At 36.4% G+C, this 10161-nt stretch overlaps 1 long non-coding RNA gene across 1 annotated transcript; it reads left to right on the top strand.

Moving 5' to 3' along the window:
* The first annotated feature begins 741 nt into the window (after positions 1 to 741).
* LOC113040722 (uncharacterized) lies at positions 742 to 1595 on the top strand. The gene is made up of 3 exons (XR_003275300.1): positions 742 to 811; positions 965 to 1029; positions 1570 to 1595. It is a non-coding gene; the product is annotated as an uncharacterized LOC113040722 (long non-coding RNA).
* The last annotated feature ends 8566 nt before the right edge of the window (positions 1596 to 10161 follow it).

Raw genomic sequence — 10161 nt, 5'->3', positions numbered from 1 at the left:
AGATCTGGATCGGAGCATGTCCTTGATGGAATAGATGATGAAATTGTGAGTTGGGAAAAAGTTCGGAGTCCCGCATCTGACCCTCATGATATGAATGTTGAGGAAGTTGAACGTGACATGGAAAAGACAAAACCAACTGACGGAGTTCCTGGAGAAGTAGTTCAGCCTTCATCTGATATGACTCACACGGTCAGAACTAGGGCTGGCAGACTGATTAAACCAGTTGATAGACTGATTCAAATTATGACCCAGAAGACCTTGTTACGTAGCCCTTCGCTTAGCCTTCTATGGTCAAAAACTTCTTAAGTGGCATTTGAGTTCTCCAGTCTGAATAATTCATTTGGGGTAAAATTTTAGTGGTGATCATTTGAGTATCTTTGGAGTAGTGTTTATGGCACTTCTCTTTGCGGGTGGGCACTTGAGAGTCTGGCCAACTTTCTTTTGTCACTCTCCCAGTGAGTTGGGTAACAGGGTTGTTGCGTGCAGATACTGTGGTTTTCAGAGTGTGATCACATCCCCAATTTCGATTAGTCACTAGTATTAGATTAGTTTTGTGAAGTTCAGGGGGGTGAATGTAGCAAGTTGGGAAGAGAAAAGTATTGATTGTGTCTTGGGTCTGTATGATGAACTTCCCAAAACGATTTTTCTTTGTGGTTGGGAACTATTGGTTGGGGTGTTTGTTGTGTGGGACATTTATCAGTGTTGCGCGCTATGTGTTTGGAGTGCGTGAGTTACGTCATCCTCAGTTTGCGGATGGACGCTGGCGAGGAAAGACGCACTTATTTTCTCTCGCTCTTCCTACTTAATGTTGGTATGTAAGAGGAGTTCATTCAATTAAAGTTCATTGATCATTGAGTACAATGTTATATTGAATCGATTGTACACATGCATATTGTGTATTTTGAATTTTGTGTGAACTTTATCGGACGCACGTGGAGTGAACTAACTGTTGATTTGTGCACAGTGTGTGATGTGGGAAGAGGTTGGCGCAACGAAAAATATTGATCAAATTGTCCCATATGTTTCCAGGTATGTTCAGTTCTCCAATTTAACCATTATAACGTGATCTGATTTTTGTAATTTGGGTTTATAATGTATATGTGGATTGTGCTTTTGAGCAGATATTGTATATTTATTTTCCAGATTCTGTAATACATTATATCATGTTACAGCCATCTACTACACTGGTTTTGCAGCTATATAGAGTATAATGTGGATGTGTCTGATGTTTTGAGGGAATATTTGGTTGTCGATTTGTAAACGGAAAAACAACAACATTATTCTTATGTGTTACTATTGATATGTTTGAAAAATATATACACATCCAGCCATTTTTTCACTTTATTTTTCCTTTAACGAAAGAAATGTATTATTTGCACAATAATGTATCTGCTACATAATGTTAAATATGTATACAAGTGAGTTACGTCATCCTCAAGTTTGCGGATGGACGCTGGCGAGGAAAGACACACTTATTTTCTCTCGCTCTTCCTATTTAATGTTGTGTGTGATGTGGGAAGAGGTTGGCGCAACGAAAAATATTGATCAAATTGTCCCATATGTTTCCAGGGCGGGTCAATAAATTCAGCTGTTCTGAAGCCATCCTGTTGTCTACTGTGTGAAATTCGTTATGTGCAGAAAGGGATCTGCTACATTTGCGTGTGATCACTGTGTGTGTGTGTGTGTGTGTGTTTGTTTGCGTGTGTTCACTGTGTGTGTGAGAGGGAGAGAGTGTGCGTGTGTTCACTGAGTGTGTGTGTGTGTGTGTGTGTGTGTGTGCGCGCGTGTGTTCACTGTGTGTGTGTGTGTGAGTGAGAGAGAGAGAGAGAAAGAGAGAGAGAGAGTGCGTGTGTGCACTGAGTGTGTGTGTGTGTTCACTGTGTGTGTGTGTGTGCGCGTGTGTTCACCGTGTGTGTGTGTGTGTGTGTGTGTGTGTGTGTGTGTGTGTGTGTGAGAGAGAGAGAGAGAAAGAGAGAGTGTGCGTGTGTTCACTGCGTGTGTTCACTGTGTGTGTGTGTGTGTGTGAGTGAGAGAGAGAGAGAGAGAGAGAGAGAGTGCTTGTGTGCACTGAGTGTGTGTGTGTGTGTGTTCACTGTGTGTGTGTGTCAGTGTGTTCACTGTGTAAGTGTGCGTGTGTGTGTGTGTTCACTGTGTGTGTGTGTGTGTTTGCGTGTGTTCACTGTGTGTGTGTGAGAGAGAGTGCGTGTGTTCACTGTGTGTGTGTGTGTGTGTGTCAGAGAGAGAGAGTGTGCGTGTGTTCACTGTGTGTGTGTGTGTGTGTGTGTGTGTTCACTGTGTGTGCGTGTGTGTGTGTGTGTGATACAGGATCAACTACAGAAGCATCTTAAAAATAGAATTAAATTATTCAAATTGATTTTAAAATGCAACAAATAAAGAAAATTCTGTTCAGAAATGAAAATTTAATTCAAGAAATTTTAAGATTGTAGATTACAGTCAACAAGTACAAGATTTTGTGATCATATTTTTTTCTTATTGTGATGCATGTCTGAGTGAAACCACTTTAAAAACAAAACTGCAGGTCAGGAATTCATGAGTTTTTGATGAAAAGCTGATAATTGTTTGCTATTGCTGTGATCTCATGTGACTGACAGGTTTTCCCGCCTTCACGTCATCAGACGAGAGAAGAGATGTTTTTATGAGAGAAAGGGATAGTTATTTTCATTAAAAATCACAAGGGTACATTCATTTTTGGAAATAAATTATATACCCTGATAAACCAATCTGACTGTAACTGCTGTAGAGTATAATGATACTAACTCTAGTTTCTCCAGCTTGAATTGTGTGTTCATCAGTAGATCACTGAGGTGTTTCACTCCAGAGTCTCCTAATAGTTCATTCCAGCTTAGGTTCAGTTCTCTCAGGTGTGATGGGTTTGATTTCAGAGCTGAAGTCAGGATGAGACACTGTTTCTCTGTAATACTGCATCTACACAGACTGAAGACAGAAAGAGAAAACACAATGAATCAGACACGTTATGTTCATGAAGTCACAGCAGAACAACCTTCATCTGTCAAATCACAGTCTCTTAAACTACATTGAGAGAAAGAGAGAAGAAAACCATTTTATAAATTCAAAATGTCAAAAAAAAAAAAAAAAGTGAATATTGTTGGATAATTTTTACAATTTGATCTTCAAAATAGAAAAACAAATAAGTTGTTCATTTAATCAAATAATTGACACTTCTCGTAATTTATGTATAACCTGTCCTTATTCTTGATAGAAATACAACAAAGTTTTAATTCCTAACAACCTTGTGTGAAAGGTGTTAAAATCTTTCATATATTTTTATTTCTGTCATATAATTCTTATTTCATCTTTTGTCTAAAACTGATCATATTGTCTAAAATAAAAGTCCTGACTTCTGTGTATTTGTGTTTAAACTGATTCTGGTCTGCACATCACTACAACGTAAATGCATTCGCTCTGCTCTGTCCAGTGACTTGATCAGCTTTGCTACACAGATTCAACTTTGCACATCTAAATAAAACTGTAGGTTTGTCTGTGTGTGTAGATGTGAAGTACAGTAATATTTCTCTGAAACAGGTCAGACTGAAGAAGCAATGCCTGCACAGAATAAAGCCCAGTCTGGACCGGTTCTGTTCAGTTATGTTACACATTCATTAATCTGGTGTTTGATGACAGAGAGATGATATGAAGCATCAATAAACACTATGAATATGTTCTGATACAGCAGCACAGAACTATTCTGTTGTGTCTCATTAATAAACACAATGAAAACAGTTCTGTCCCACTGGAAAAAAGAGAAATGTTTGTGTATTTTTGGTATCAACTGAAATTATTGGGTATTGGGTTGTGTATTTGACACACATATATATATATACACACACACACACACATACATATACATATACATATACATATATATATATATATATATATATATATATACAAAAAACATTTAGTATAGAATATAGACCGATTAACTGCTCAAACATATATAAACTTATATAAACATATATATAGTGATTCAAACAAGGTAACAGTCAGTGATGGTAATGAGAAGTTCGTTTTTAAAGCATCATGAAACCCCAGACTAGTTTTTCTGAGATTGTATCAGAGGTGTTTTTGTTGCACTTCATAGAAGACAATGTTAGCATTCATTCATTTTAATTGTTGGATAAGTTATTCGTTTTTTGCTATATTTTTGTCTTCCAGGTTTAAAATCTACATTGTGTTGATGAGTTTGTGTCGTGTCAAAGGACTATAATACTTCGATGACATGTCAGTGTCTCAAAATTATTCAGCCCTGTAGCACCGAGCCCAGAATCATGCTGCGTTTCCACCGTCGGGTCAGAAACTCCTCAGCGCTTCATTAAAACACCCTTTACACGCCTCACTGGAACAACGTCACACAACTCCATCATTTCACCAACAAAGAAGTCATCAGAAAACTAATAATAGATAAGTCACTGGAACCAGCGCGATCACAAAACAAACAAGATAAAAACAGACGTTTGTTTGCATGCTTTGTTAAAGATTTACATGGAGCGTAGACGAGTTAGGACCGATAAAACATGTTACTATACACTACAATAAATAATACACTATTGTGATCGTCTGAATGAGAAGCTGACTCTGATTTCTTCAAGCGGTCTTACCATGTTTACTATGGTAATGTTAATGGCTAGTGTGCATAGTCTTTATTTCTTAATAATATTTCTGCCTTGTACGGTGATCATAATCCACATCAGATCTCAAACAGAAGTTATTTCAAACACTCACTGCTGTCTGAAAGTGAGTTCTGAGCTATTATTATTAATGTCTTTAACTTTATGCAATGATCCTCGGTGCTGATGCTCTCCAGACGCAGAGAAACTCCACCTTCATTCATAACCTCCTCTAACCTAAACTCAGAGACCCAGTCGGTCAAAAAACCCTGGACGTTGTCCCAGAGGAAGACCCAGAAGTGACAGTGGAAACCAGACTGACCATGTCTTTATGAAATTACATTTAAATATAGAAACATGCATACACATATACATTTTTTTTTAAATTAGTCTTCAATCCTCAGTGTGTAGTCAGTAAACATGATCACATTCAGCAGTCACAGCAGAAGTTAGAGACTTAATTGAACTGAAGGTTCAGACAGGTATGTGTGTGTACAATTATCACTGCTCCTCTCCTGACACACATCACATGTTTGAGGTCTGTGATAGATCTGCTGTAGTAGATCTACAGCACTGATTATATATATATGGCTGGATTACTCGTCACATTCTAAACTGCCAAAAGACAGTGAAGCCAACAGAAGTGTTTGATCAGCCATCTTACTATTCTCTACCAGCAGAGAGCACCATTGAGTCACATGCAAACCACTGACCTAAAATCACCTGATTTGAAGCAAATCAGTCAAACAGGATTATTTTTTGTTGTGTGTATGTGCATTTATTTTTACTTCATGTTATCTGCAATGTATATGGTCTTTGGGCAGGATAAGGATATATTGAATCCATTTAGGTGTTTGTGTCTGCTTGGCACTGACAACACAGGTAACTGATCTAACACAAAATATAGCCTATTTCTTTATGTAAGTAATTATTCAGGAATTATTAAATATGAACCTATTAGTATCAGAAATTGATTTGAATATACAATGAATAATACAATAGCTTCTGTTAAAATTGATCTATACTGAAATGAAAAGCTTAATTTACCATCTTGAAATAAAGCTTCATGTCCATACTGTCTGTATTCAGTTATTTTTCTGAATAAATTATGATGTGTATATTTTTTTATGTCCTGATTGAGCAACATCTATTTCAGACTCGCCAAGATCGTGCATATGTTTAATAGCATTAGCTACTGTTTCCATGTAAAATGTTGTATGCTAAATTAATAATAATTTAACCACTATTTAAATCATTACCTGCTTCAAAATGAATGCTGTTAACGAAATCCTTGTTAAAACATTTGCAGTTAGCAGCTACTGTATGAATAAAAACCTCTATAACAAAATTATATAAACAATGAATAACTGTTCAAGGGGAATAAAGGTATGTGTGTATATGAAGCATAAATCTTTCTTCAGATTTCAGAATGAGGACTTTGTTATTTGTTATACATTGAGGTCATGTCTGTCTGATGTTTATCATGTTCATGATGTTCCCTACTGTAATGAACATAGCTTTTTAATAAGTAGGGGAAATTGCATTTTAAGAATGTACAGGGATACTTCAGATTTAAAAACGCTGACTTGTTATGTGATGTTTCCTCGTTATAATCGTACAATTTCTTATTAATTTAATAGAACGTTTACACAGACACTAGGGATTACTAACATGGCGGCTTCACTTTCATAATGTCATGAGCAATCCAGTTCTTTATTCTAGATCAGTGATCTACAGTGTTGTGAATCTGAGCTTGATGGAAATTAATGCACAGTGCATTCAGTGACATTTAAACAATCAGGATAATATATCACACTGAATAGGTTTTTCATGAGAAATGTCCTCAATAACACAATCATAAATGTTAACTATCCCAGATCCAAACTACTGAACACCAGCATATGTAGTGAACCAAAATGTCTGACCTGTAACTTTTAACATAACTAAACTGTGCTGACATTTATCATCAAAACAACAGCAGCTGCAGCATCTGATCTTTCATGTTTAACCATTTTTGATGCAACAAATTGTATACCTTACTAAATTAGTGAAATATATAATAACATTTATATATAATATAAATAATTTACATGTGTATCATTTATTTGGGATTATTTCATCAGGTCTCACCTCAGTGTCTTGAGCTGAGAGTTTGGATCCTGTAGTAAATCACTGAGCTGCTTCACTCCTGATTCTCCAGGATCATTTCCTGTGAGATCCAGCTCTATCAGGTATGAAGGGTTTGATCTCAGAGCTGAAGACAGAGCTTTATAACCTTCTTCAGTGATACAGCAGTCTGAAAGTCTATTAGAAAGGATGTTATTGATAACAATATATGATAACAGTTGATCTTAGGGCTTAAGAGCATTTTCTATTTTGAGTAATTTTGCAATCGTTCATTATGGTTTCACGTGCTTTTCCTAACAATGCACTTAACACAGTTGCATGTAGCCGTGCCTTAAGTGATACTTAGGAGTCGCTATCTGTTTGTCAAGTGCTGAAATGTCATTTTATAGAATGGCTCTTAATTGTGAAGTGAAGTGAAGTGAAGTGACATTCAGCCAAGTATGGTGACCCATAGAATTTGTGCTCTGCATTTAACCCATCCGAAATGCACACACACAGAGCAGTGAACACACACACACACTGTGAGCACACACCCGGAGCAGTGGGCAGCCATTTATGCTGCCGCGCCTGGGGAGCAGTTGGGGGTTCGATGCCTTGCTCAAGGGCACCCAAGTCGTGGTATTGAAGGTGGAGAGAGAGCTGTTCATGCACTACCCCCACCCACAATTCCGTCCAGCCCGAGACTAGAACTCACAACCCTTTGATAGGGAGTCCAACCCTCTAACCATTAGGCCACGACTTCCCCAAAAGCCAGCTCTCCCCGTCGGGGAATTGTAGTAAAGTAGTAAACTGTAGTAATTGTAGTAAACTTTTGTTTATTGATGTTAACCTAATGCGGTGTTCCAGACAGACAACTTGGATATAACTATAACACAATACAAAATTATAGTCTATAATATTATACGTTTTATAATAATATATAAAATACTTTATATATTTATATATAATGTTAGGGGGAAAAAAATGTTAGCCTGAATGCACTGCAAGTCGCTTTGGAAAAAAAGTGTCTGCTAAATGCATTAATTTATTTAAATGTAATTATTTATATACAGAAGAGAGAGAATGTAGAGAATGTGGAATGTAGAGTTCCTGCTGCAAATTTCACTGAGTTGAAGCAGTTCTGTCCTCAACTCTGTGGCAAATGATCTAGGTTGATGTTAACAGATGGATCTTCTAACCAAACACTACAGATTGTCACAAAACTTACCTCAGTATCTCTAATTTGCAATTAATATTTTTCAATCCAGTGCAGAGCATCTTAACTCCATAATCCTGCAGATTATTATTGTTCATGTTCAGCTCTTTCAGATTGGTATCTGATCCAAGAACTGAAGCCAGAGCTGGACAGCTTTTGTCTGTTAAGCCACAATCATTTAGCCTACAAGAGAAAGAAATCAAATCAGAGTTAGATACATGTAATACATATACATATACACATACATATATATATATATATATATATATATGTGTGTGTATATATTTAATATATCAATTATTTTTAGATGAACAGTAAATACACTGCATATATATTAAGACTGCATTGATTTAAATTTCCTATTTAATAAAATATGTAAAATGAATAACAGGTTTATATCATTAATGTCAATGAGTTATACATTTAAAAGTGCTGCTCTGTTATCTCGATGAGTGTCTTGAGGTGGAGAATCTGGAGGTTAATCATTTATGCATTGAGGTTATGCAAATGTATATCTCCTTTATAGCAGAAGTTGTAGAAGTTGAACTGCATATTGGAGTAGAAATAACTAAAGAACAATGTGTTTTATAATAACATGATGTGCTTCTTCTGTAGATAACTAAAAAGGGTCACGTTTTCTTTTTTTATTAATTTATAAATGAAATAATTAAAAGGGCCGAAAAAATAAAAATACACATTTAAAGTAAATGACTGAAAAAAAAGAATAAAAGATGTAGGAAATGCTTCAAAGACTGGGAGGGGGGGGGGGGGGTGTCAATGACTTGCTGAAGTGCATGAAAACCAGCTGTGTATTGGACCTGGAAATAACGTCTCTCTCTCTCTCTCTCTCTACTGTATATAAATAAATACATTTAAATAAAGTTTATACATTTAGCAGATGCTTCTGTCATGATCCGGTCACTGCACATCTGTTTATTCACCACACAGACTTTCACACTACACATTACACCCTGCACTACATTTTCCATAAACCCCTGCCTAAGTACTTATTGAACCACACCTGTTTCCTATCAGTGACACTATAAAGGTTGCACTCATCCACACTCAAATTGTGAAGCCTTGTTTAGTTCTGTCTGGCATTTCCGAGCGTTTTCCTAGTGTTTGTTCCTTCCGTGTTTGACTTTGGATTGTGTATACTGACTTTGATTCTGTCCCACCTGCCCCGACCTTTGCCTGGTATTGTTACTGATTTCTGGATATCATTTGACATTCTTGATGCGGTTTCTGATTTCTGCCTGTCTGACCACTCTACAAATAAATACTGCAATTGGATCCGAATATCTCTGACTCCATGCTACAGCTTTCAAAGCGACTTAGTGCATTCAGGCTAAAATTTTTTACCTAACATTCTATATAAATATGTAAAGTGTGTTATATATTATTATGTAAAGAATAATATTATAGACTATAATATAATATTGTATTGTGTTATAGTTATTATATCCAAGTTGTCTGTCTGGAACACAGCATTAGTTTAACGTCAATAAACGATAGTTTACTACAATTAAGAGCCATTCTATAAGATGGCATTTCAGCACTTGACAAATGGATAGCGAATCCTAAGTAGTACTTAAAGCACAGCTACGTGCAACTGTGTTAAGTGCATTGTTGGGAAACGCACGTGAAACAATAACGAACGATTACATAATTACTCGTAGAAAACGATCTTAAGCTCCAAGATCAACTGTTATTGGGAAACCCGGACCAGCTTGTTTTGCTGAAAAGAGAATTATTTACATAAAAGCCATGTAAATCTAATAAAACAGCATTGCACTTTAATTCCAAAGGACATAAATAATAAAAAAAAAATATGCATTTTGATTTAACCCAAAGAGATATATACTTATAACTAGGGGTGGGGGGGGGGGTGATACAGTATAGTATCGCAATATTTTCCACAGCAATACTGTATTGATACACGGATGCCAAGTATAAATCTTTTAGTGTACTATTTGGTAGAATAATAAAATAAATTTCTAGACAATCCACTAGATGGTGGTATTGAGTTTTTTTCTGGTGAGGTCACCTGGGTCGCCTTCAGCATGCAGCAAGATAGTAAAATAAAGATGACGGCATCACAGAAAGTTTTCAGGAAAGCCCTTTTGCATTTAAATGCGGATGTATGGACTTCGGATTTTGAAACAAGGAGGGGATGTAAGTAGGTATGCA

The sequence above is a fragment of the Carassius auratus genome, chromosome 22, assembly GCF_003368295.1.
Source record: "Carassius auratus strain Wakin chromosome 22, ASM336829v1, whole genome shotgun sequence".
Taxonomy (NCBI): Eukaryota; Metazoa; Chordata; class Actinopteri; order Cypriniformes; family Cyprinidae; genus Carassius; species Carassius auratus.
The sequence above is the reverse complement of the archived record's forward strand: the minus strand, read 5'-3'. Positions and strand labels throughout refer to the sequence as shown.